Source organism: Bos indicus, chromosome 3, assembly GCF_029378745.1.
Source record: "Bos indicus isolate NIAB-ARS_2022 breed Sahiwal x Tharparkar chromosome 3, NIAB-ARS_B.indTharparkar_mat_pri_1.0, whole genome shotgun sequence".
NCBI lineage: Eukaryota > Metazoa > Chordata > Mammalia > Artiodactyla > Bovidae > Bos > Bos indicus.
The window spans coordinates 114,223,537-114,245,303 of NC_091762.1; the positions used below are offsets into that span (position 1 = coordinate 114,223,537).

Sequence of the window (21,767 nt, forward strand, 5' to 3'; positions counted from 1 at the left end):
GAATGATGCTCAAGCTGAAACTCCAGTACTTTGGCCACCTCATGCGAAGAGTTGACTCATTGGAAAAGCCTCTGATGCTGGGAGGGATTGGGGGCAGGAGGAGAAGGGGACGACAGAGGATGAGATGGCTGGATGGCATCATCGACTCAATGGATGTGAGTTTGAGTGAACTCCAGGAGTTGGTGATGGACAGGGAGGCCTGGCGTGCTGCGATTCATGGGGTCACAAAGAGTCGGACACGACTGAGCGACTGAACTGAACTGAACTGAAAGATGCTGATATTTAAACAATGTTTATAATCTATTTGCATCTCTTCTTTTGTTGCATATATTCGCTTAGTGAGAGAACATACAGGGTCAGGAATATACTTTGCTTTCTCTAATTATCTCTTGGCATGACCAGCGTTTTTCCAAGTCTGTTACTTTACTCATCATTCTTTATGACATTTCTTGACATATAAAAATATTTTAAATGTTTTGATAGCCAAAACATTTTAAGCATGAGATGTGAGACGGCTAATATTTATAATATTATAAATATGTTCTTCCTCAGTTTATAGCTTGAGTTGTCCTTCCCTTCCTTCTTGCCTCCACACACACTTTTAAAAACTAAATTTTGGAACAGTTTACACTGCATGGATATTGTAGGTTTTTCTGATTTTAAAGTAATAGTCACAGATTCAATTGTCTGGCCTTAGATTCTTATTTGGAGATATTTTAAACAAGTTTCTCATGGATTTTACTTTAGGGTTTTTTTTTTTTTTTTTCTTGTTGGCTTCCACTGTTTTCTATTTCATAGAGATTTTTAAATTTATGGAAATATTTAAATTTTTAACTTCCCTATCATGCTATCTCCACATTTTTCTTAATTTTCTATGATTAGGTTTTCTGTCATCTTTTCACTATACTTTTAAGTTGTATATCTATTTTTATTCTTTCAAAGGTGGTTTTTGTTGACTTACTAAATTGTAGGCAATCTTTTATGTGTTGAGGATCCCAAGGTCAATGAAATGTGTAGGATTCCTACCCTCATGATACAAGCAGTCTAATGTCATCTGTTTTGTTAATTGCTTCTTAAAGAAGGATTTATTTGTCAAAAGCTGCCTTTAGCTTATTAATACATGTATTTGTTTCATTATTTTTTTTTTACTATTTTCTCAAATTAGTTTTTTTCTGAATTTTGTTATAATTTCCCTTTCTGAATGTTTAGTATCTTTATTTCAATTTTTTCTTAGTTAATTATAATAGAACTTAAGGCTATAAATTTGACCCTGACTATAACATTAGTTCTCATATATATGTTTAATTTGTAACATTCTAATTATCAAAACTTATATGTTTAAAATTTTCTGATTATAGAAGTATTGATCTTTAAATTTGTAAACCCTTGCATTGCACTTGTTCCTAGAAAGTTTCTCCTAATGCAGACCAAGAAAGCAGATGTTTTTCATTTTTGTTTTTAAAATTCTTTAACTTGTTACTTTAGTTTTTAGACTACATTAGGTAAGGATTGAATTTCATTTGTTTATTCTTAAGATGCTAACCATGTTCTCAGCACTATTTATTAAATGATCCTTCTTTTTCCACCAATGTATTGTGTCACTGTTTTCACATTAAGTTGTGACTGAGCTGTCTGCTTTATTTAGATGTATTCATATTTTAATTACTTTATGTTTATAATATGTTTTAAGGCCTTTATCATTACTCATCTTTAAAAGAAATTATTAGGACTTCCACCTGTTTATTTTTTCAGATTATCTTTAGAATCACTTTGTCATTATATTAAAGAGAAAAATGGAAGCTCACTGGTCTCTCATTGAACCTATAGCCAATTTGGGGTAAAAGCGTTATATTTAAAACACTGAAGAGATTTTCCATCCAAGAACACAGTAGGTTTCTCCAAGCCTCTTCAGTTATTTATTGTTAGATGTCTTTTATAGTTTTCTTTTTTCCTTGAATGGATTCTTACACTTTTATGCTAAGTTTATTCCTGGATATACATAAGGCATATTTGTACATATATACATAATCTACAAGGTTGTATATAGTTCCAAGACCTCTGTGGATGGTATGACAATGCTCAAGTCCCATATATAAAATGACATAGTATTTACATATAACTTGTGCACATCTCTTGAATAAGTTAAATGATCTCTGCTGCTGCTGCAGCTCAGTCGCTTCAGTCATGTCCAACTCTGTGCAACCCCATAGATGGCAGCCCACCAGGCTCCTCTGTCCCTGGGATTCTCCAGGCAATAATACTGGAGTGGTTTGCCATTTCCTTCTTCAATTCATGAAAGTGAAAAGTGAAAGTCAAGTTGCTCAGTCATGTCCGACTCTTCCTGACCCCCGTGGACTGTGGCCTACCAGGCTCCTCCGTCCATGGGATTTTCCAGGCAAGAGTACTGGAATGGGGTGCCATTTCCTTCTCCAAAATGATCTCTAGACTACTTAAATACCTAATACAATGTAAAAGCTATATAAATAGTTATAAGCACAATGTAAATACTATGTAAATAGTTCTCAGTGCATAGCAAACTGAAGTTTTGCTTTTTGAAAGCCTCCAGCAATTCTTTTCAACCCTCAGTTTGTTGGATACACAGATACAGTGAATTTTTCTTCCTACTAGATATTGCCATTCATAAGGAGGTTCTCATTTGTTTAGGTACATCTCACAAGCTATTGAGTTCTTTTTAAAATATAGAGCTTATTTTTTAGGGCAGTTTCAGGCTCACAGCAACATTGAGCAGAAAGTCAAGAAAAAGATCTTAAATTTTCCCTGCTCCAACACATGCACAGCCAGCCCAATTGTCAATATCCCAGCCCAGTGCTGTATTTGTTACAAATGACACAGTACGATCAGCCAAAGTCCATAGGTTACATTAGAGATCATTCTTGGTGTTGTCTACTTTATGGGTTTGGATAAATTTGTAGTGATGTGTGAAACTGAGCAACTTCATTTTCACTTTTCACTTTCATGTGTTGGAGAAGGAGATGGCAACCTACTCCAGTATTCTGGCCTGGAAAATCCCATAGACAGAGGAGCCTGGCAGGCTACAGTCCTTGGGGTCATGAGAGTTGAACACGACTTGGCAACTAAACAACTTCCCTATGTAGGCTTTTGTGTGAACACAGCTTTTCAACTCCTTTGGATAAATACCAAAGTGTGGGATTGCTGGATTATATGGTGAGAATATGCTTAGTTTTATTAAAAAAAAAAATTGTCAGACTTTCGAAGTGGCTGTATCATTCTTCATTCCAGCAATGAATGAGAGTCCCTGTTACTATACATTCAGCACTTGGTGGTGTCGATGTTCTGAATTTGGGCCATTCTAACAGGTATGTAGTGCTATCTCACTTTAATTTTCATTTTCTTATTGGTACACGATATGGAGTATCTTTCTATGTTTGCTATTTGCAATTCATTTTTGGTGGGGTGTTTGTTAAAGCCTTCAGCCCATTTCTAAAATCAGATTGTTTGTTTCCTTATTGTTGAATTTTAAGAGTCATTAGTATATTTCGGATAACGATCGGTAACATATATGTCTTTCTAAGTTCTACTTTTTTAAGTTATAATTCTATTTTTTTGTTGTTGGCTATTTTTGTTCGTTATTTCGGGATTTCTAGATAGACAATTATGTAGTCTTCTGGCAATAGGCATTTTCTCTCTCTAAAAAAGCTATTTCTCTCACATGTCTTATTGCATTGGCTATAATTTCTAGAATAAAGTTAAAGAGGAGTGGTGATAAGAGCATCCTTTCCTGTCTTATCTTAAACAGATCTTTCTGGAGCGTTTCAGCTTTAAATATGATTCTAGTTGTTTCTTTGAGATTTATATTAAGTGTTCTCTAAAGAAAGTAGCCTTTCTCCCTTCCAGTAAAACCATCATTCCCTATTTAAGACCTCCAAGTTGTTGAGGTCCCAGTATGTGCTGACATTATACTGTAAAGGAAAGAGCCGAGGTGCAGAAAAGTGAGGCTACTGGCCTGCTTCAAGCTAGAGGTAATACTCTCATTTCCTGGGAAAATGAGGTCTACACTTTTCTTTTTTTCTCTAAATTGAAGCCAACTTTGCTGTAATTTTGCCTTCCTTAAAGCTGTCTTCTCTTAATTTTATCTTCACTCAGTTTGCAAAATTTAGCATTGCTCTAATGACCCCTATTTATCACACTTCATTGACCAAGATTCTAAATTTGCCAAATCATTGCCTATAAAAAGGAAAGAAAAATGGAAAAGAAGAAGAAAAAAGGAAAGTACAAGGTATTCTTGTCCGTGCCCGTTTTGTCTCCCTTCTCTGACCTCTCTGGACACCGCCCCCGACCCCAGGCTCCTGCTGTTGTGGGTGAAGCAGAGCAGTTTGTGCTCTCCTGAGAAGCGGCTGCCTTGCTCTGTGGGGTCCAATTGCTGCTGGCATGACTGTGTCTGATTCCTTGAGGCCCAGTACATCAGAATTTGGACGTCGCAGAGGGCCACTGCATTTATTTTTCCTTCATTGAGACTTGCCATTTACTAAACGGGGTCTTTTCTTCTCTTGAGGTAGTGCAATTTCTTTTTGTAATGTGTGCACTACAAATGCACTTGAGTAGGTTTTCATTTTGACTCTTGAGGACACACGCAGGTGATTTTCTTTTCTACCTGATATGCTTTCTGGAGAGGCAATTATTTTGTGAGAGGTATGTATGGATTTTTTAACGTTTAGTGTTTCATTTTGCGCACCAGCTGCCTGCAGGGTTTTGGACAGCCATCTCTCTTCCCGCTGCGCTCACAGCGGCATTTGTGGGCTTTCCCATGTCTCACTTCTCTGTGGGCTGCGGGTTGTAAGAGCCAGAGGAGACACTTGGAGCTGTGTGGCCCAGCATTTCCCAGAACCAGACCAGGAGATACTAATTTTGAAAGATGATCTTTGCCAAAGGGGTCTAGTAGTCAAACCCACAGATCTGCAATGAACAGAGAGAAGTCTTGCCATAAAAAACAAAATCATATTCCACTTATTTTAACCCAGAGTCTTCCGAACATTTTATCCGATAGTCCTTTCCTTGCCTAATAACAGTATCAGGTCTGCAAAACACTTTGAAAACACTCCGCCCCCTCCCCACTTCTCACAGAAGAGTCTCACCACTTCCCTGGTGAGTAGTGAACTGCACAATATCTCAAAGCCTCAAGTTGACTACTTGAAGTTATTTATAACTGTGAATCCGTTTAGGTTTATGGTGCCATCTCTGTGTAAATATGATCCCATAGACCTCATAATATCTATAGAGATGTGTATCTTTCCTTAGTGTGATTTCAGCCCACCTCGGCTTTTGTTGTTTTCATTAACCATGAATCTTTCCAGTTACTCTTGTATCTTTGAACTCACGTTGCCTGTGGACACCTGTGCCGTGTGCACCTTACTTGACTCCTCAGCCCAGGTTGGGAGCCTGTCAGCGGCCATCCTGTAAGGCTGTTTGCATCTGGGGGTGGGTTAAACACTGCCCAGGGACCCTGCGGCCATGGTCCTGAGCCACTTACTATGTGGACTGATTCCATTTCCTCCTTCCCAATATCCCAGGCCTCAACCCAGCCGGTCAATCTGCCAAAGTGCTTGGAGCTATTTTTCCAGGAAGGATGAAAAGGTTCTGCTCCTCTTTTATCCTTGGTGCAATCTTCCCTGGTACAGTCCCCAGAGACCTCAGGGGGCGAGGAATCCAGAGCAAAGTAATCATCGCACTCAATGAAGTTACCAGCTGTCTGTGACTTTTGTGTTGTGTTAAGTGAGCCTTCCCAAGGCACCTTGCCCGGCCTCCGAGGGGCCTAGGTTAGAATGCATACTCCTACAGGTGTACAGAATGAGCAGTTCCCCTTGGGATGGGCCTTGTAAACCAACTGTGTTTTTAATTTAAAAATTTATGTATATATTTGACTGTGCCAGGTCTTGGCTGTGGCATGTGAGTTCCTAGTTCCCTGACCAAGAATTGAACCCAGGCCCCCTGCATTGGGAGTGTGGAGTCTTGACCACTGAACCACCAGGGAAGCCCTGTGAATCAGCTTTTCAAAGAAACCCATCCAGGTGATTGGTTCATCTGAGAAAGTGTGAGATGATTTATTCCCAGAGGTACAAGCCATCTTTTTCTTTACCAAGGTTTTGAATTCAAGTGTCAGTTAATCTCTCTTACCATAATAAATACAATACCAATTATTTTTTTATCTCCTCTCTCTTTTCACTGTTTCTCAAAAAGCATCATTGTCCACTCACCAACTTCATCCTCCCTTGAATTGTTTAGGACTCTGCTGACCTCATCTTCTGTTCCCAAGAAAGACACTCCAGCTTTGAAGCAATTGGAGCAAACAAAACAAAGAAACAATAAAGAGCCCCTTGAAGCTGTTTAAAATAAACCATAATAAAGAGACAATTCCTTTACCCTTAATGTCTCCCCTATGCCTGCAGAGAGCCCCAAACAGCAACCACAAAACAAAGAGACAGCAGGCTCTTCTCCCTGCCTCTGAAAAAGTCTGCCAACCAGAGGTCTAGTCTTGCCTCCCCCTGGCTGTGTTCACAGGGCGGACAGATCCCCAGGCTCTGCTGTGCTGATGCAGCTGGACACTGGGCTATGCACTCATCAGTTATTCAAGGGTCGTATAAACAACAGAGTAAGTAAGCATAACACTAAGTTCAATGCTGGCTTCCTAAGGGAAAAAGGAGAAAGGATCATTTCATCCATTCATAAGTTAGAAAAACAGAAGTATCTCCCCAAGACAAACAGACCTTCTTTATGGTTAAACTTATTGGTAAGATGGCTGGGAGAGGATTTTGGCTCCTAGTATCTTTCTACAGGGCTTGCCTGGTGGCTTAGTGGTAAAGAACCCGCAGTCCAATGCAGGAGACAGCGGTTCAATCCCTGGGTCAGGAAGACCCCCTGGAGAAGGAAATGGCAACTCACTCCAGTATTCTTGCCTGGGAAATCCCATGAACAAAGGAGCCTGGTGGGCTACAGTCCATGGGATCGCAAGAGAGTTGGACACGACTTAGCAACTAAATAATAACAACAACAATCTTTCTAAAAGAGTATGAGCATTATCTCACTTACAAACACATAGAAATAAGCATTTGTTGAAGACCTACTCTGTGTCCAATATTTTGGCCACCTGATACGAAGAGCTGACTCATTTGAAAAGACCCTGATGTTGGGAAGGATTGAAGGCAGGAGGAGAAGGGGACGACAGAGGATGGGATGGTTGGATGGCATCACCGACTCGATGGACATGAGTTTGGGTAAACTCCAGGAGTTGGTGATGGACAGGGAGGCCTGGCGTGCTGCGGTTCATGGGTCACAAAGAGTTGGACACGACTGAGCCACTGAGCTGAACTCAACTGTGTCATATACATAGTATTTCTGCAACACTTACACAATAGTTTACATTTAGTAACACTTACTAGGGGACAAGCACTTCTTACTCTAAAATAGTTTATTTATCTCATTTAATTCTTACAACAACCAGAGGAGAGACAAGTGTAAGAGAATATCCTTAAAAAAAAAAAAAAGAAATAAAGTCACAGATATAGAAAAACTTATGGTTATAGGGAAGAAAGCAGGGATGGGAGGGCAGGGATCAACCGGGAGACTGGGAATGACATATAAACAGTACTATATATGAAATAGACAACTAATAAGGATTTACTTCATAGCACAGGGCATTCTACTTAATAATCTGTAAAGACCTATATGGGAAAAGAATCTAAAAAGAGTGGATATATGCATACGTAGAACTACAGCATTGTAAATCAAGTATACTCCAATAAAAAAACTGTTTTAAAAAAAGAATACTCATCTTAAAGTTGAGAAAACTGAAGCTTACAGTGTTTTGAAGTCATAGATTTATAAGCTCTGAATTGGAAATAAAAACCAAGCCTAAATCAAGACTCTATTTTTAAAATCCTGTTTATTATAAATGATTTCTTATAATTTTCCTAAGTAGGGCCTGTTTTCATACCAAGACATTCTGTGGCCTTCGAAAGGGGAAGCAGGCTCCAGGAAACCCTGTCCTGGATATTCCCAACAGAGCTGGGGCTTCTGTTTACCTGTCAGAACAGCTCCCGCTCAGACAAGGCCCCCCGGAGAAGAGCCCAGTAACTCAGTTCTGGGGAGACAAGGAGGCATCCCAGCCCTGGTGGCCTCTATCTGCCTGGGTCTTTGAAAGTGAAGTTGGATTGACTCTTCCATAAAATTTACCTCTGCTTAATTTTTTCTTTTCATTGGGAGAATCCCCAATAACAATTACTTTCAAATTTAAGGGTCACCACGTGTCGCCGGACAGTGCTAATCCAGAAACCACCTAAGTCCATTTTCACGAGATCACAGAATGCCTCCGGGGAGACAGTAGTTTTGAGGAATTTGCTGTTACTCCAAACAGACCGAGGGATGAGAAACCTTAGCCTCTGGACACGGGTAGCCTGCACTGCAGTGAGAAAGGCATGAGGCAGTTGACAGAGTTTTGATTAAGGATCCCTGGTCTGTGCTTATGGAAGGAAGTGCAAATAGAAATAGCCGAGTCTTGATGAACAGAGAGTTTCTTCCCCATCCCCTTCCAAAAGCCTTCCCCCACAAACTCCCTCTTCTTTCTGAGAAACTTTAAACAAAAATAATTGCTTTAATCTTTTTCTTTTAATTCTGAGCTCAGATCAAGTGTAGAAACCTTCATAAAGATCCACAGTAACATCTTTTCATCATTGCTCAGAACTGATTAGCCTTTGATACACACACACACACACACACACACACACACTCACTCCATCAATAAGTCCTCAGTTACCCACTGTCACCTTTACACACAGGCAGGCACACACACACACACACACACATACACACACACACACACTCCTTATTGTTTTAAATTATCCTTTTGCTTCTCAGAAATATAGAGATCATGCATTAGGGACACCAAGAGATCTTTTGATGCTCAGATTTGGCTATTTTCATCATCGACAATTGCTTTAATCTTTATGCAAAGAATCATCTTCTCATCCTAGGACATATTAGCAATCCCATCACTGTGTCCATTTCTGCCCCCTGGGAACTCCCCTCTCTTGGATCTACCAGGCACAGAAGGCACCGAGCTGCCCAAGCCCCTGGGTTGCCTTTATCTGTCTGAGGGGGAGGTCTACTTGACTGCTCTTCCCCCCTACTGACCATCCTAAATCACACTGCCTTTCCAACCTGTGGGGCTGGAAACTTCAAAGGCCTGGGTCACGGCCCTACTTAGCATCTGTGAATGTCCAGCAACCCAGAAACCTGAAAGAGAATGTCATCAGCTCCCTTAAGAAATCACGATTAATTTTGTAGCTGATGGTCCTGCCTGCAAAGCCTGGGGCAGTGTGTGTGTGTGTGTGTGTGTGCGCGTGTGTGCTGTTCTTCACTTCTGCTTAGGTTCTAGCAAACACTGGAAACAGCGCTAATGAATTTGACATTCTGGAAAGGCTGCAGTGAATGTTGAATTTTGTCCTTGGAGTCAACCTATATGTAATTAAGGAAGGAATCTGGTCCCAAAGGGTGGGGGTGGGGAGCAACTCAGGAAAGACTACCACGGAAAAGAATCAGTGTGAACTCTCTCAGAATCCCAGGTGAAAATGTGTTTCTTTTATTGTCTAGGCAACACAGCAGAAATCTTCAGCAGGTTTAAATATACAGTTTTGGGTGATAAGTTTAATGGACAAAACCTCAGGTTTTCTGTGTGATGGAAAACTTTGTTTTAAGCTCTGTTTCAGTGTGGAAGGGGCTTTTCCTTTCACAGGAAGGATGCAGCCCCATCAGATATCTCATTCCCTAAGGAGGCCGAGGTGAGAGCTCCATGCTTGCAGAATAGAAACCTCTGAGCTGCACTCACTGCTTGGAGGAGACCAGCTTCTCCAACACGGCTGGTGAGGCTCTGCTCTTTGAAGTCTCTGTTGCTGAAAAGCTGACATCTGGGCAACAGCAGGTCAGGATGGAGCACAGGGAGAAAGCCCAGCCATCAGTGATAAGGCCTGGGTCTTGAGAAGGTCCAGACCAGTGCTGCCTGCCCGGCCCACTCCGGGCGCAGGTGAGGAACACTGGTGTTTATCTTTCAAGTCTCTTGATGCAAATTCTTGTCTCGGTGTGAAGATGATCCATCAAGGGGGAGAAGGGGCTTTGACTGCTTTAGGGCAATCTCAAGGACTTTATCTCAAGAAGTGTGGCTGGAGGGTGAGTGCAGGGAGAAAACAGGCATGGGTCCTGCCAGCTCACCTCCCCATCCCGGAGGTGTCAGGGCCCTTATTGGTGAGGGGAGTGAAATTCACAGAGTATTCACAGAGTTCCCAGAGCTGAACCCAGGGAGCGTTTACACCAGAGTTTAAGATATCCGCTCAGGCCTTTCTTAACTTCTCATGTTAACCCTCACTTATAGATGAAGTTTTTCTTTCAGCTTTATTGAGATAATAATTGACTATACAGTACTGTGTGAAGAATACAGCATAATGATTTTTTAAACATTTTTTATTGAAGTGTAGTTGATTTACAAAGCTGTGTTAGTTTTCGCTGTACAGCACAGTGAATCAGTTATATATATATCTCCTCTCTTTTTAAGATTCTTTTGGTTATTACAGAATACTGAATAGTGCTCCCTGTGCTATGCAGTAGTTCTTGTTAATTAACTATTTTATATATAATAGTGTTGCTGATAAAGGTCCATATAGTCAAAGCTGTAGTTTTCCGGTAATCATGTACAGATATGAGAGCTGGACCATAAAGAAGGCTGATCACTGAAGAATTGATGCTTTCAAATTGTGATGCTGGAGAAGACTCTTGAGAGTCCCTTGGACAGCAAGGAGATAAAACCAGTAAATCCCAAAGGAAATCAGTCCTGAATATTCTTTAGAAGAACTGATGCTGAAGCTGAATCTCTAATTCTTTGGCCACCTGATGCAAAGAACTGACTCATATGAAAAGATCCTGATGCTGGAAAAGATTGAAGGCAAAAAGAGAAGGGGGCATGAGGATGAGATGATTGGATGGCATCACTGACTCAATGGACATGAGTTTAAGCAAATTCTGGGAGACAGTGAAGGACAGGGAAGCCTGGTGTGCTGCAGTCCTTGGGGTCTCATAGAGTTGGACACCACTGAGCAACTGAACAATAACAATTCAGTAGTATATATATGTCAATCCCAATCCCCCAACTTTTTCTTCCCTCTTTGCTTCCCTACTGGTAACTGTAAGTTTGTTTTCTACATTTGTAACTGTTTGTAAATAAGTTCATTGGTACCATTTTTTAGCTTACATACATTAGGAAACAATTACCATAATCATTTCAGTGGAAATCCATCATCTGATATAACATCAAAGAAATAGATTAGAAGGCATTTTTCCTTTGTGATGAGAACGCTCAGCATTTACTCCCTTATCTTCCCTATTTGGCATACGGCAGTGTTATTATCCTTTTCAAGTTGCACATTACTTTTGTAGTGCTTGATTATTTTATAACTTGGAGTTTGTACTCTTAGACTGCTTTCGTCCATTTCCCCCCTCCCTGCAACCCCTGCTTCTGGTGACCACAAACCTCATCTCTTTTTCTGTGAGTTTGTCAGTTTGTTTTGAAGTATAATTGATTTACAGTACTGTGTATGCGACATAGGGATTTGATATTTCAAAATGATCACCATGATGTCTAGTTGTCATGTGTCACCATATAAAAATATTACATAATTATTGACTACATTCCCCACACTGTACCTTCTACACCTGTGACTCATTTCTTTTGTTACTGAGTATTTGTGCCTCTTAATCTCTTTCCTCTATTTCTCTCCTCTCCCAAACCCCTTTCACTCTGGCAGCCTCCTCTCCATTCTCTATATCTATGATTCTTCCTGTTTGTTCATTTGCTTCATTTTTTAGGCTTCACATATAAGGGAAATCACACAGTATTCGTCTTTTTCTGACTTATTTCATTTAGCGTAATACCCTGTAGGTCCATCCAAGTTGTCACGAATGGCAAGATTCCACTCTTTTTTATAGCTGAGTAATATTCCACCACGTGTGTGTATATATATGCCACATCGTCTTTAACTGTTCATCTATTGGTGGGCACTTTGGTTGCTTCCATATCCCAGTCATTGTAAATAATGCTGCAATGAACACAGGAGTGCATATAACTTCTCTAATTCATGCTCTTGTTTTCTTCAGATAAATACCCAGGATTGAAATTGCTATCATACAGTAGTTTTATTATTAATTTTTGGAGGAATCTCCTTACTGTTTTCCATAATGGCTGCACCAGTTTACATTCCCACCAACCGTGCACCAGGGTCCCTCTTCTCTACACCGATTTGCTGTCTTTTTACAGCCATTCTGACAGGCATGGGGTGCCATCTCACTGTAGTTTTGATCTGCATTTCCCTCATGGTTAATGATGCTGAGCATATTTTCATGTATCTGTTGGTCTCCATGTATTCTTTGGAAAAAAGTCTACTCAGGCCCTGAATATTCAATTTTTAATTGCGAGTTTTAAGTATACGATTTTATTTTCTAAGAAGTTTTAATTTTTTCATTAAGTCCTTTTATAAACAACCCTGTAAAAATATCCCACTTAAACGGTTCCAGTCATGAATTTTTATTATTGTTATTCTAGCAGGGGACTACAATGTTTTATTTAGTATTATAAAATGCAAGAACATACAAATCAGAAAAAGAATCCTTCTGAATTTCATCCTTCTGAGATAACCACCATTAATCACTGGCAGATAGACCTCATTCCAAAAAGTTTTTCTATGCCTGTGTTTGTGAAAACAATCTAGGCAAAGTACATTAGAACTGACTTTAGGTAAGTAAACAATACACACATATTAAAACACACACAGTCAAACTAGTCAGTTTTAAGGGAAATCAACCCTGAATACTCATTGCAAGGACTGATGCTGAAGCCGAAGCTCCAGTATTTTTGGCCACCTGATTCGAACAGCTGACTCATTGGAAAAGTCCCTGGTGCTGGGAAAGACTGAGGGCATAAGGAGAAAAGGGCATCAGAGGATGAGATGGTGGGAGGCAACGCCAATGCAGTGTACATGAACCTGGGCGAACTGCGGGAGATGGTGAGGGACAGGGAGGCCTGGTGTGCTGCAGTCCATGGGATCGCAAAGAGTCAGACATGACCAGGCGACTCAACAACACCAACACACACACACACACTCAGTACTGCAGGCTGAGCCACACTATATACTAAAATGCAGCTTGTCTTCTTGTTGACAACCTCATAGGCATCTCACTGATGTCTGACTTAACTAATCCCCAGCTGATGGACCTTTGGGTGGCTTCTAATTTTTAAAAACAAAGTAATGCAAAAAGCACCAATAAATTTATTACAGAAATAAAGATTGCTGTGAAAAGTTGTTGTTGTTCAGTTGCTCAGTTGCATCCGACTCTTTGAGATCCCATGGACTGCAACACACCAGGCTTCCCTGTCCTTCACTATCTCCCTGAGTTTTCTCAGACTCAGGTCCATTGAGTTGGTGATGTCATCCAACCTTATCCTCTGTCATCCCCTTCTCCTCCTGCCTTCAATCTTGCCCAGCATCAGGGTCTTTTCAAATGAGTCAGCTCTTCTCATCAGGTGGCCAAAGTATTGGAGCTTCAGCTTTAGCATCAGTCCTTCCAATGAATATTCAGGACTGATTTCCTTTAGGATTGACTCGTTTGATCTCCTTGCAGTCCAAGGCACTCTCAAGAGTCTTCTCCAGCACCACAGTTCCAAAGCATCAGTCCTTGGCCCTCAACCTTCTTTACAGTTAACTCTCATATCCATACGTGACCACCGGAGAAACCATAGCTTTGACTAGACAGACCTTTGTTGTCAAAGTAATGTCTCTGCTTCTTAATACACTGTCTAGGCTTGTCATAGCTTTTCTTTTAAGGAGTAAGTGTTTTCAAATTCATGGCTGCAGTCAGCATCTGCAGTGATTTTGGAGCCCAAGAAAATTAAGTCTGTCACTGTTTCCATTTTTTGTCATCTACGTGCCATGAAGTGATGGGACAGATGCCATGATCTTGGTTTTTTGAATATTGAGTTTTTAATTTCTTAACTTAAAAAAAAAAATGGCAGGTACCCTGACCTTGAAATTCCCAGTCTCCAGGGCTGTGAGACATCAACTTCTGTTTGCTTATACACTGTCCAGTTGATGGCACTTTTTTTATAGTGGCTTGAGGGACTAAAGACAAACATTTCTTAGTACAACTTAGAATATTAATGATATTTCCTTTTTTTTTTGCAATTAAAAATAATGATGCAATGAGATTTCTCCAACTAGTACCTTTGCATATTTATGCCATTATTTCTGTAGGATAAATTCTGAGGAGCAGGGTTGCTAGGTCAAAGAATATGGGTATCTTTCAATTTTGATTTCTTTAAATTTTTTGCTTCCTTGTCGCCTTCCAACGTGCCATTTACCCAATGTACAAATCCAACTCCTTGATAGTTTTTACTTCTTACCCTTCATGCATGTGTGCTAAGTCGCTTCAGTCATGTCCGACTCATCATCCTGACCCTTGTCTTCCATCTACATGTGGAGTTCTCCCTATCTGTATATATGCCTCCAAATTTCCTCCTTTGTGAAAACACCTGTCAAACTGGGTTTGGATTCCCTCTCATGACCTCATTTTCACTTGATGACCTCTATAAAGACCCTTTCTTCAAATATGGTCACATTCTGAGGGTCTGGGGGCTAGGGCTTCAGTGTATCCATGGGGTGCGTGTGGCGTGCTAAGTTGCTTCAGTCGTGTCCGACTCTTTGTGACCCCATGGACTGTAGCCCACCAGGCTCCTCTGTCCATGAAACTCTCCAGGCAAGAATACTGGAGTGGGTTGATGTTTCCTCCTCGAGGGGATCTTCCCAATCCAGTGATTAAACCAGCGTCTCTTATGTCTCCTGAATTGGCAGGTGGGTTCTTTACCAGTAGCGCCACCTGGGAAGTCCTCTCACTCCTGTGCCTACCCTAGAGATTAGCATTCTTTTTAGTCCTTATCAATTATCTGGGGAAAATTCACTAAATGATCACAGTGATTGTCCCCTGAGGGGCAGTTATGCTTCTGAATTTTCATTTTCTCCACAATTCCCTTAAATATCCAGATTTTCTACCTTGATTGTCAATAATCTTATAATTTATTATTATACTAAAGGTGAAGTGCTAAATTAGCTTTCGTGGCTGAGAGAAATCACCTATGATTAGAGACTAGAAAAGGTTTAGGAAGATTGCAGTGTAGGAAAAGGCCTGGCTCCTGATGAATGGGTAGAATTTCTGATTGGGCAGGAAAGCTGGAGAGAACTGTTGAGACTCAGGAAAGGAGGTGGAGGTGTTGGTAGACAATAGGGAGCAAGGATTTTCATCCGAGGAAGACTCTGGTGGGGTGAGGTTTAGGAAGAAGACTCTAGTCATGGTCTTTAGGAGAAACAGGGCCTGGGGAAGGACCAGCCCAAAAGCAGTTTCCCAAGTCCAGATAGGAGGTAATGAAGGTGTAAATTCAAGTGCTGGGAGGTGCTGGAGAGGGAGACCATGGCAGCTCACGCTGGACTGAAGTGTCAGTCCTTCCCAGGTCAGCCTCTCTCCCAAAGCTGCAAAGGAAGCTCTCGTTGCCATTCGCAGGAGCAGCTGCAGGTGAAATGCAGCAGGGCCCTCCCATCCTTCCCCCACCATGCCCTCCACCTGCCTTTTGTCTGTAGAAAAACTTCAGTCAAAGAATAACTTTAATCAGGGGAATGAGAAAATACAGACGCAAAGGAAAGCTGTCAAACAGCACAAGATAATCATAGTTTAGTCATTAAGCAAAGTCAAGGACATTTACTTCTTCCTCGACTTCCCTAGTGGCTCAAACGGCAAAGCATCTGCCTACAATGTGGGAGACCCGGGTTGGATCCCTGGGCTGGGAAGATCCTCTGGAGAAGGAAATGGCAACCCACTCCAGTATTATTGCCCGGAAAATCCCATGGACAGAGGAGCCTGGTAAACTACAGTCCATGGGGTTGCAGAGTCAGACACAAATGAGCGACCTCACTTCCTCACTTCAAGGGTTATCGATAATATTCTGAGTCATTTCCTTTGAGCTATCCTGTCGATACTAAAACCTCCACCAGGTAGAAGACATTAACTACATGATGACCAGACTGTAAGCATGACTTGTTGTTGTTTGTTGTTGTTTTAGTCGTTAAGCCATATCTAACTCTTTTGCAACCCCGTGGACTATAGCTTGCCAGGCTTTTTGGTCCATGGGAAGTGCCAGGCAAGAATATTGGAGTGGATTGTCATTTCCTTCTCCAGGGGATCTTCCCAACCAGGGGTTGAACCTGTGTCTCCTTCATTGGCAGGCAGATTCTTTACCACTGAGCCACCAGGGAAGCCTGTGGCCACAGTTTCAAGAGTTGGCCTCAAAGAAATGGGAACAAATTGACCCTGGAACTGAAGAATAAGTGTACTTAAAACAATCAAGATGACCCTGATCAGACCACGGCAAGACCAGTTTCGAGGTGATTGTCAGAGCTGACTTTGCTGCTCTGTATGTAGCCCCCTCCCTCCACTCTATACACCCCTAAAATTCCCCTTGAAAAACTCTTGCCCCTGATTGTCAAGGGGACTTGGCCTTTGGACACCAGTCCACCCCCTATCCTGGTTGCTGATCTCCAAAATAAAGCTAACTTTCCTTTCCACCAGCCTTGCCTCTCCAGTATTGGCTTTAGAGCGGTGAGCAGTCTGATCCCACTTTCAGTAACATAGGGACATAAGCAGGTTTTTCTAGCTCAGCTATTTGAGAAAAATAAATCTGAGTTTAGAGGCCTGGAAGCATTTTGCAATTTTTCATTCACAAGAGGTCATGCTCAGGCTAGCAAAAAGAGGGTAATTTCAACCACAATGAATGTCTTTTCCCTTGAGAACATTGCATTTCTCCAAAACATCAAAAAAAATGCATGTGTTTGACCAGTTTCATTTTTAGATCAATATTTTTCAAGGCACAAAAGAAATTTCAATTCACAGGAAAACAATACAGAAGTCGTGGAAACTCTCACCACTGACCCCTCTTTCAATCACCAGAACAGAGTGTCCAGGAGAAGGCACAGTTCTTATCTCACCTTCATTTCTTTGTTTTAAATGCAGTCCCACCATTCCCCTGTTCATCTTCCAAAGAGCCATAGAAAACAGCCCCATAAAATGCACTGTCAGGGGTTAAGTAACTGGCTTATGGGGATTGAATCTTAAAAGTAACTCTTTGGCAAAAATAATAGTAATAATAATAACTGCACAACCCCTTTTAACCACAAAGTGGGCTTCCCAGGTGGCACTAGTTGTAAAGAACCCCCCTACTAATGCAGGACACATAAGAGACGTTGATTTAATCTCTGGGTTGGGAAGATCCCCTGGAGGAGGGTATGGCAACCCACTCCCGTATTCTAGCCTGAAGGAGCCCTTGGACAGAGGAGCCTGGTGGGCAGCAGTCCGTAGGATCACAAAGAGTCAGACACCACTGAAGCACCTTAGCTCACACCCACACAACCACACAGCTTTGTTTCTCGCATAAGTTACACTTTGGCAGAAGGTTGGCTCTGGCTCTATCCTCCCTTGTCCAGAAACACATCCAAGGGGCAGCTGATCTGGGGGCCAAGGTCTTCTTCTCATGGTGAAGGGAAATAGCCAGAAAGCTTAAACAAAACAAAAGAAAAGCAAGCAACAGCCACGGCAATAATCCTGACAATGGATCTTAAAATACCACCTGGTCAGCTGGGGACAGACAGGCTACGTCACTTTTGCTCACATTTCATTGGCCAAAGCAAGTCCCACCCCCAAACTCAGCCAGTGGGATAGGAAGTAGACTCTGCCCAACAAAGGCACCACAGTCACAGGCCAACTGGGCCACCATATAAGCTCCTGGGGGGAGGGGAAACAGGGCAGGCTCTGCCATGGCCAGTGGTTGAGGGGCTGGCATTAGACACCACCTCGTGGGTCCTAACGCTTTGACTGTCCCTACTACTCTGCACTTCCTCTCAATGCGCTTCATGGGCCCATTGATTGGAGCTCTGCTCCCAGACCTGTGCCTTAGATGAGAATTCTGTTTCATGCTGTAAAGGGACCATTTGTATGTGTGCATGCTCAGTCGCTCAGTTGTGTCTGACTCTTTGCGACCCCGTGGACCATAACCCACTAGGCTCTTCTGTTCATGGAATTTTCTAGGCAAAAATACTGGAGTGGGTAGCCATTCCCTACTCCAGGAGATCTTCCCAACCCAAGGATCAATCCACGTCTCTTGCATTGGCAGGTGGATTCTTTACCACTGCGCCATCTGGGAAGCCCAAAGGACCACTTAGGACCACCAAATTTCCCCCCAAACCGTGACCTCTGGACTGTGCCCCAATGGTGTAAAAGATGATTCAAGTCCAGTTCAAGCTCAACTTTCTTTCATGATACATGAGTTTTACTTGTTGACTTTCATCCTTCCTGTGGACCTACCCTAGTCTAGTCTCTCCTACCGTGGTCCTCACTCTTCCCAGCTTCTTCTAATTCTCCATGGCCCCACTGTGAGGTTCCAACAAACTATGCTGCCAAATAGCAAAGACAGGAAAGAAAAGAGGGCGGGTCACTGCCACTAAGGGTGTCTGTCTCACCAGAGTCTTACATAAAGGGATGTGTGCTGGAGGAGAAATCACCCTCCTCATCCCCGGAGGACCTGCAGGGGTGAGAGATCATTTCCAATCCTGCTCCATCTGGGCTTGTACTTTTTCCAGGTCAAATTAGCAAGAGTCAGTTTTAGGAGTTGCAACAGGGAGGTCTGTGCAAGCGAATTTTCTAAGTGATGATAACCAGCCTAGTTTACAGAAGAACAAACAGTGCTTTGCAATTGATACAAATCAGTCAAGCTTGCAGAAGGCTTCCTGCCGGTGAGTAGAAGTCTGGGCTGACTGTCAAGCGACCTGGTCGTTTAACTCTTTGACCCAACAGCGGAGATTAACAAAACAAACAAACCAAACAGGGATTACTTAAAACAAGCAAGGCAATTTAGACAAGTCAGAAGCCAAGAGCAGGAAGAGGAAAAGCAGCCACCACTATTATTATTTTAACCATTTTCTCCAGTTTTTTTTTTTTCATATGCATATAAAATCTCAATGCCAGTCTCCATAAACTTTGGTACCCAGGTTTTAAAAATTAACATCAATAAATGTTCTTCACAGTTGTTTCTCCTGATGGCTGAATAATTTTCTATTACTAAGTGGATGCTTTGTATTTTCTGTAGTTTTCTTTTGATTTCAATTTTTCCATTTTTATTGAATCTTAATCAATAATCAATATATTTAATTATCTGCTCTCGCATGCATGCTCAGTCATGTCTGACTCACTGTGACCCCATAAACTGTAACCCACCAGGCCCCTCTGTTCATGGGATTATCCCTGCAAGAATACTGGAGTGGGTTGCCATTTCCTTCTCCAGGGGATCTTCCTGACCCAGGGATTGAACCCACGTTTCCTGTGGCTCCTGCATTGGCAGGCAGATTTCTTTACCACTGAGCTACCTTAGCCAACCTGCTTAATGCCGAGCTGTGGGGTGATTTTTATTTGCATACATTGGCAATTATAAAGGACATTCCTGTGAAAATATTTATACATTCGCATTTGTGTGCTGTTAAAGGATAAATTGAGAGTTTGAGTAAAAATTGATTTGTGTGGGGTAACCCCAAACCACAAGTGCTTGGAAACACTCTACTCCTAGGAGCTGGGAAGACAGTTCTATAGAGAAAAGTGAAGCAGAAGCAAAGTGAGACAGTGATTGATTGGCTCTGGCTTATAGCTTACCTGGCTGTTGTGATTGGTCATCCTCGGTGTTGAGATTTTGGAAGCTTGGGGCATTTACAGATCCAGATTCTGTTTGCATACATTGCAGCACTGGCATCAGAACCACATCATTCTGATGGCTTCCTTGTTTAATTAGCCGCATCACTATGAGCTCGTGACCGTCTGATCTTTTAGGCACAGAAGCTGGACTTCCACGAGTAAGGACAGAAAGGGGTTCCAGATATTTACAAGAAACCTAAGAAAAGCGATGCCCATTTCCTCATATGCTTTGGCAACTGTAGGAAAGATTCACCTCAAGAGCTCATGATACAGCCTACAGTGGGGGAGTTATAAGAATAAAACTTGGATGAAGTGTCTTCCTATCCTTCTGAGCATGCTGAGTGCTAAGCCACTTCATTAGAGTCCTCTTTGTGACCTTATGGACTGTGGCCGCCAGGCTCCTCCGTCCATGGGATTCTCCAGCCAAGAATACCGGAGTGGGTTGCCAGGCCCTGCCCCAAGGGATCTCTTGAGGCTCCTGCATTGGCAGGCGGATTCTTTTGCCACCAGCGCTACCTGGGAAGCCCTCCTATCCTTTGTTCACAAGCTTAATTGTAGGATAAGCAGATCCTCCCTCAAAGGACTCTTGAAAGAAATTCTCCCTGGGGTATCAGTATGGTCCTGGTCTGAAAAGCATGTTATGTTTTATTTAATGAGCATCGTGGATCCTGCAAATTCTTACAGCTTATATTTTTGACTTCACACATTTGAGGCTCACCTCTGGCAAGTATTTAGGATCCTTCATTACACAATTCTCTGCTAAGCTCACCTTCACTTTCATTTCCAGTATGCTGTTGCTATTTAAGGTGATGTTTAAAGAGTTCTTAACGATGTGCAAAAAAAAAAAAAGTGTACACTATACAAAATAGCATTTTTTAAAAACCAAAAAGAAATGTATCTGAGGTTAAAAGTGTTTGGCAGAGTAGAATTATGTATAACATTTTCCAAGCTAGTTTTTGTAAGGTTTTTTTCCTTTTGTTTTCAACATTCAGACTCTTATAAAGCGAATAGGAAGACCCATCAGCTTTGGAAATCACGAAAGAAATGCAAGTGAAGATCCCTCTGCACCATTTAATGACATCAGGAAATTGGAAACAGAAGCCTGAGAGCTCCAACAAGTTACTAATTTCCCTAATTTGCCGATTCCTGTCACACACCGGACTTTAACTCTTTTGTCCACAAAACATTAGCACTCCTTGATGTTGTTAATACAGCCACATTAAACATTTATATAGCATCTATATTCCCAGGGATGGTTTGTTTTCATTTTTCACTTGAGGAGCTGATGTGGTCCAAGTCCCTCGTGTGATGAGTAGGCAAAAAAAAAGCCTGCTTTGGTCAGAGAAGGCACATGCCAAGAGTTGATGAAACTTCAGACAGAAAAGTTTGCCCGTTTAGTTTTTTCCATTTCCTTTTCCATCCCCTCTGACTTGGCAGGGCTTTCCCTAGGTACCGGGCTCTCTTCTCATTCTGATGGGTGCTAATAATGTCGTGAAACTGCAGTTTCCCTCGGCTTACTTCAAAAGATGCTTGGATGTTGCGATGGCAGTGTTTCCAATTAGCACAACACTTTTCACTCCATATTGTCAGTACTTTTCGAGTGGAATGGTTAATTCATGGAAAATGAATTCAAAAGATTTAAGAAACAACTTCCTTCCAAACAGTTGTGCATTGAAACATCATCCAATTCTGAGCCTCTAAATCCACCTTTCATGGAAAATAGCTCCAGGAAACTTAATGGCCCCTCTCGTGCCTCCCTTTTAGAACTGCCAGATAAAATAGAAGAAGCCCAGTTAAATGTGAATTTCAGATAAACACAATTTGTTTAGTATAAGTATATCCCAAATATTGCACACCGATTTCTCCACTAGATGAAGCAATCCTTCACCTCCAGTTAGAAGAGTCTCCAGAAATGA

The 21,767-nt window shown here is 41.7% G+C and overlaps 1 non-coding gene and 1 pseudogene across 1 annotated transcript; both read right to left on the minus strand.

Annotated features, from left to right (window-relative positions):
- Nucleotides 1-8,647: 8,647 nt before the first annotated feature.
- On the minus strand, nt 8,648-8,711 carry LOC139182395 (small nucleolar RNA U2-30; annotated as a pseudogene).
- A 172-nt stretch (nt 8,712-8,883) lies between these two features.
- LOC139182396 (small nucleolar RNA U2-19) lies at nt 8,884-8,963 on the minus strand. The gene has a single exon (XR_011566060.1). It is a non-coding gene; the product is annotated as a small nucleolar RNA U2-19 (small nucleolar RNA).
- Nucleotides 8,964-21,767: the final 12,804 nt, after the last annotated feature.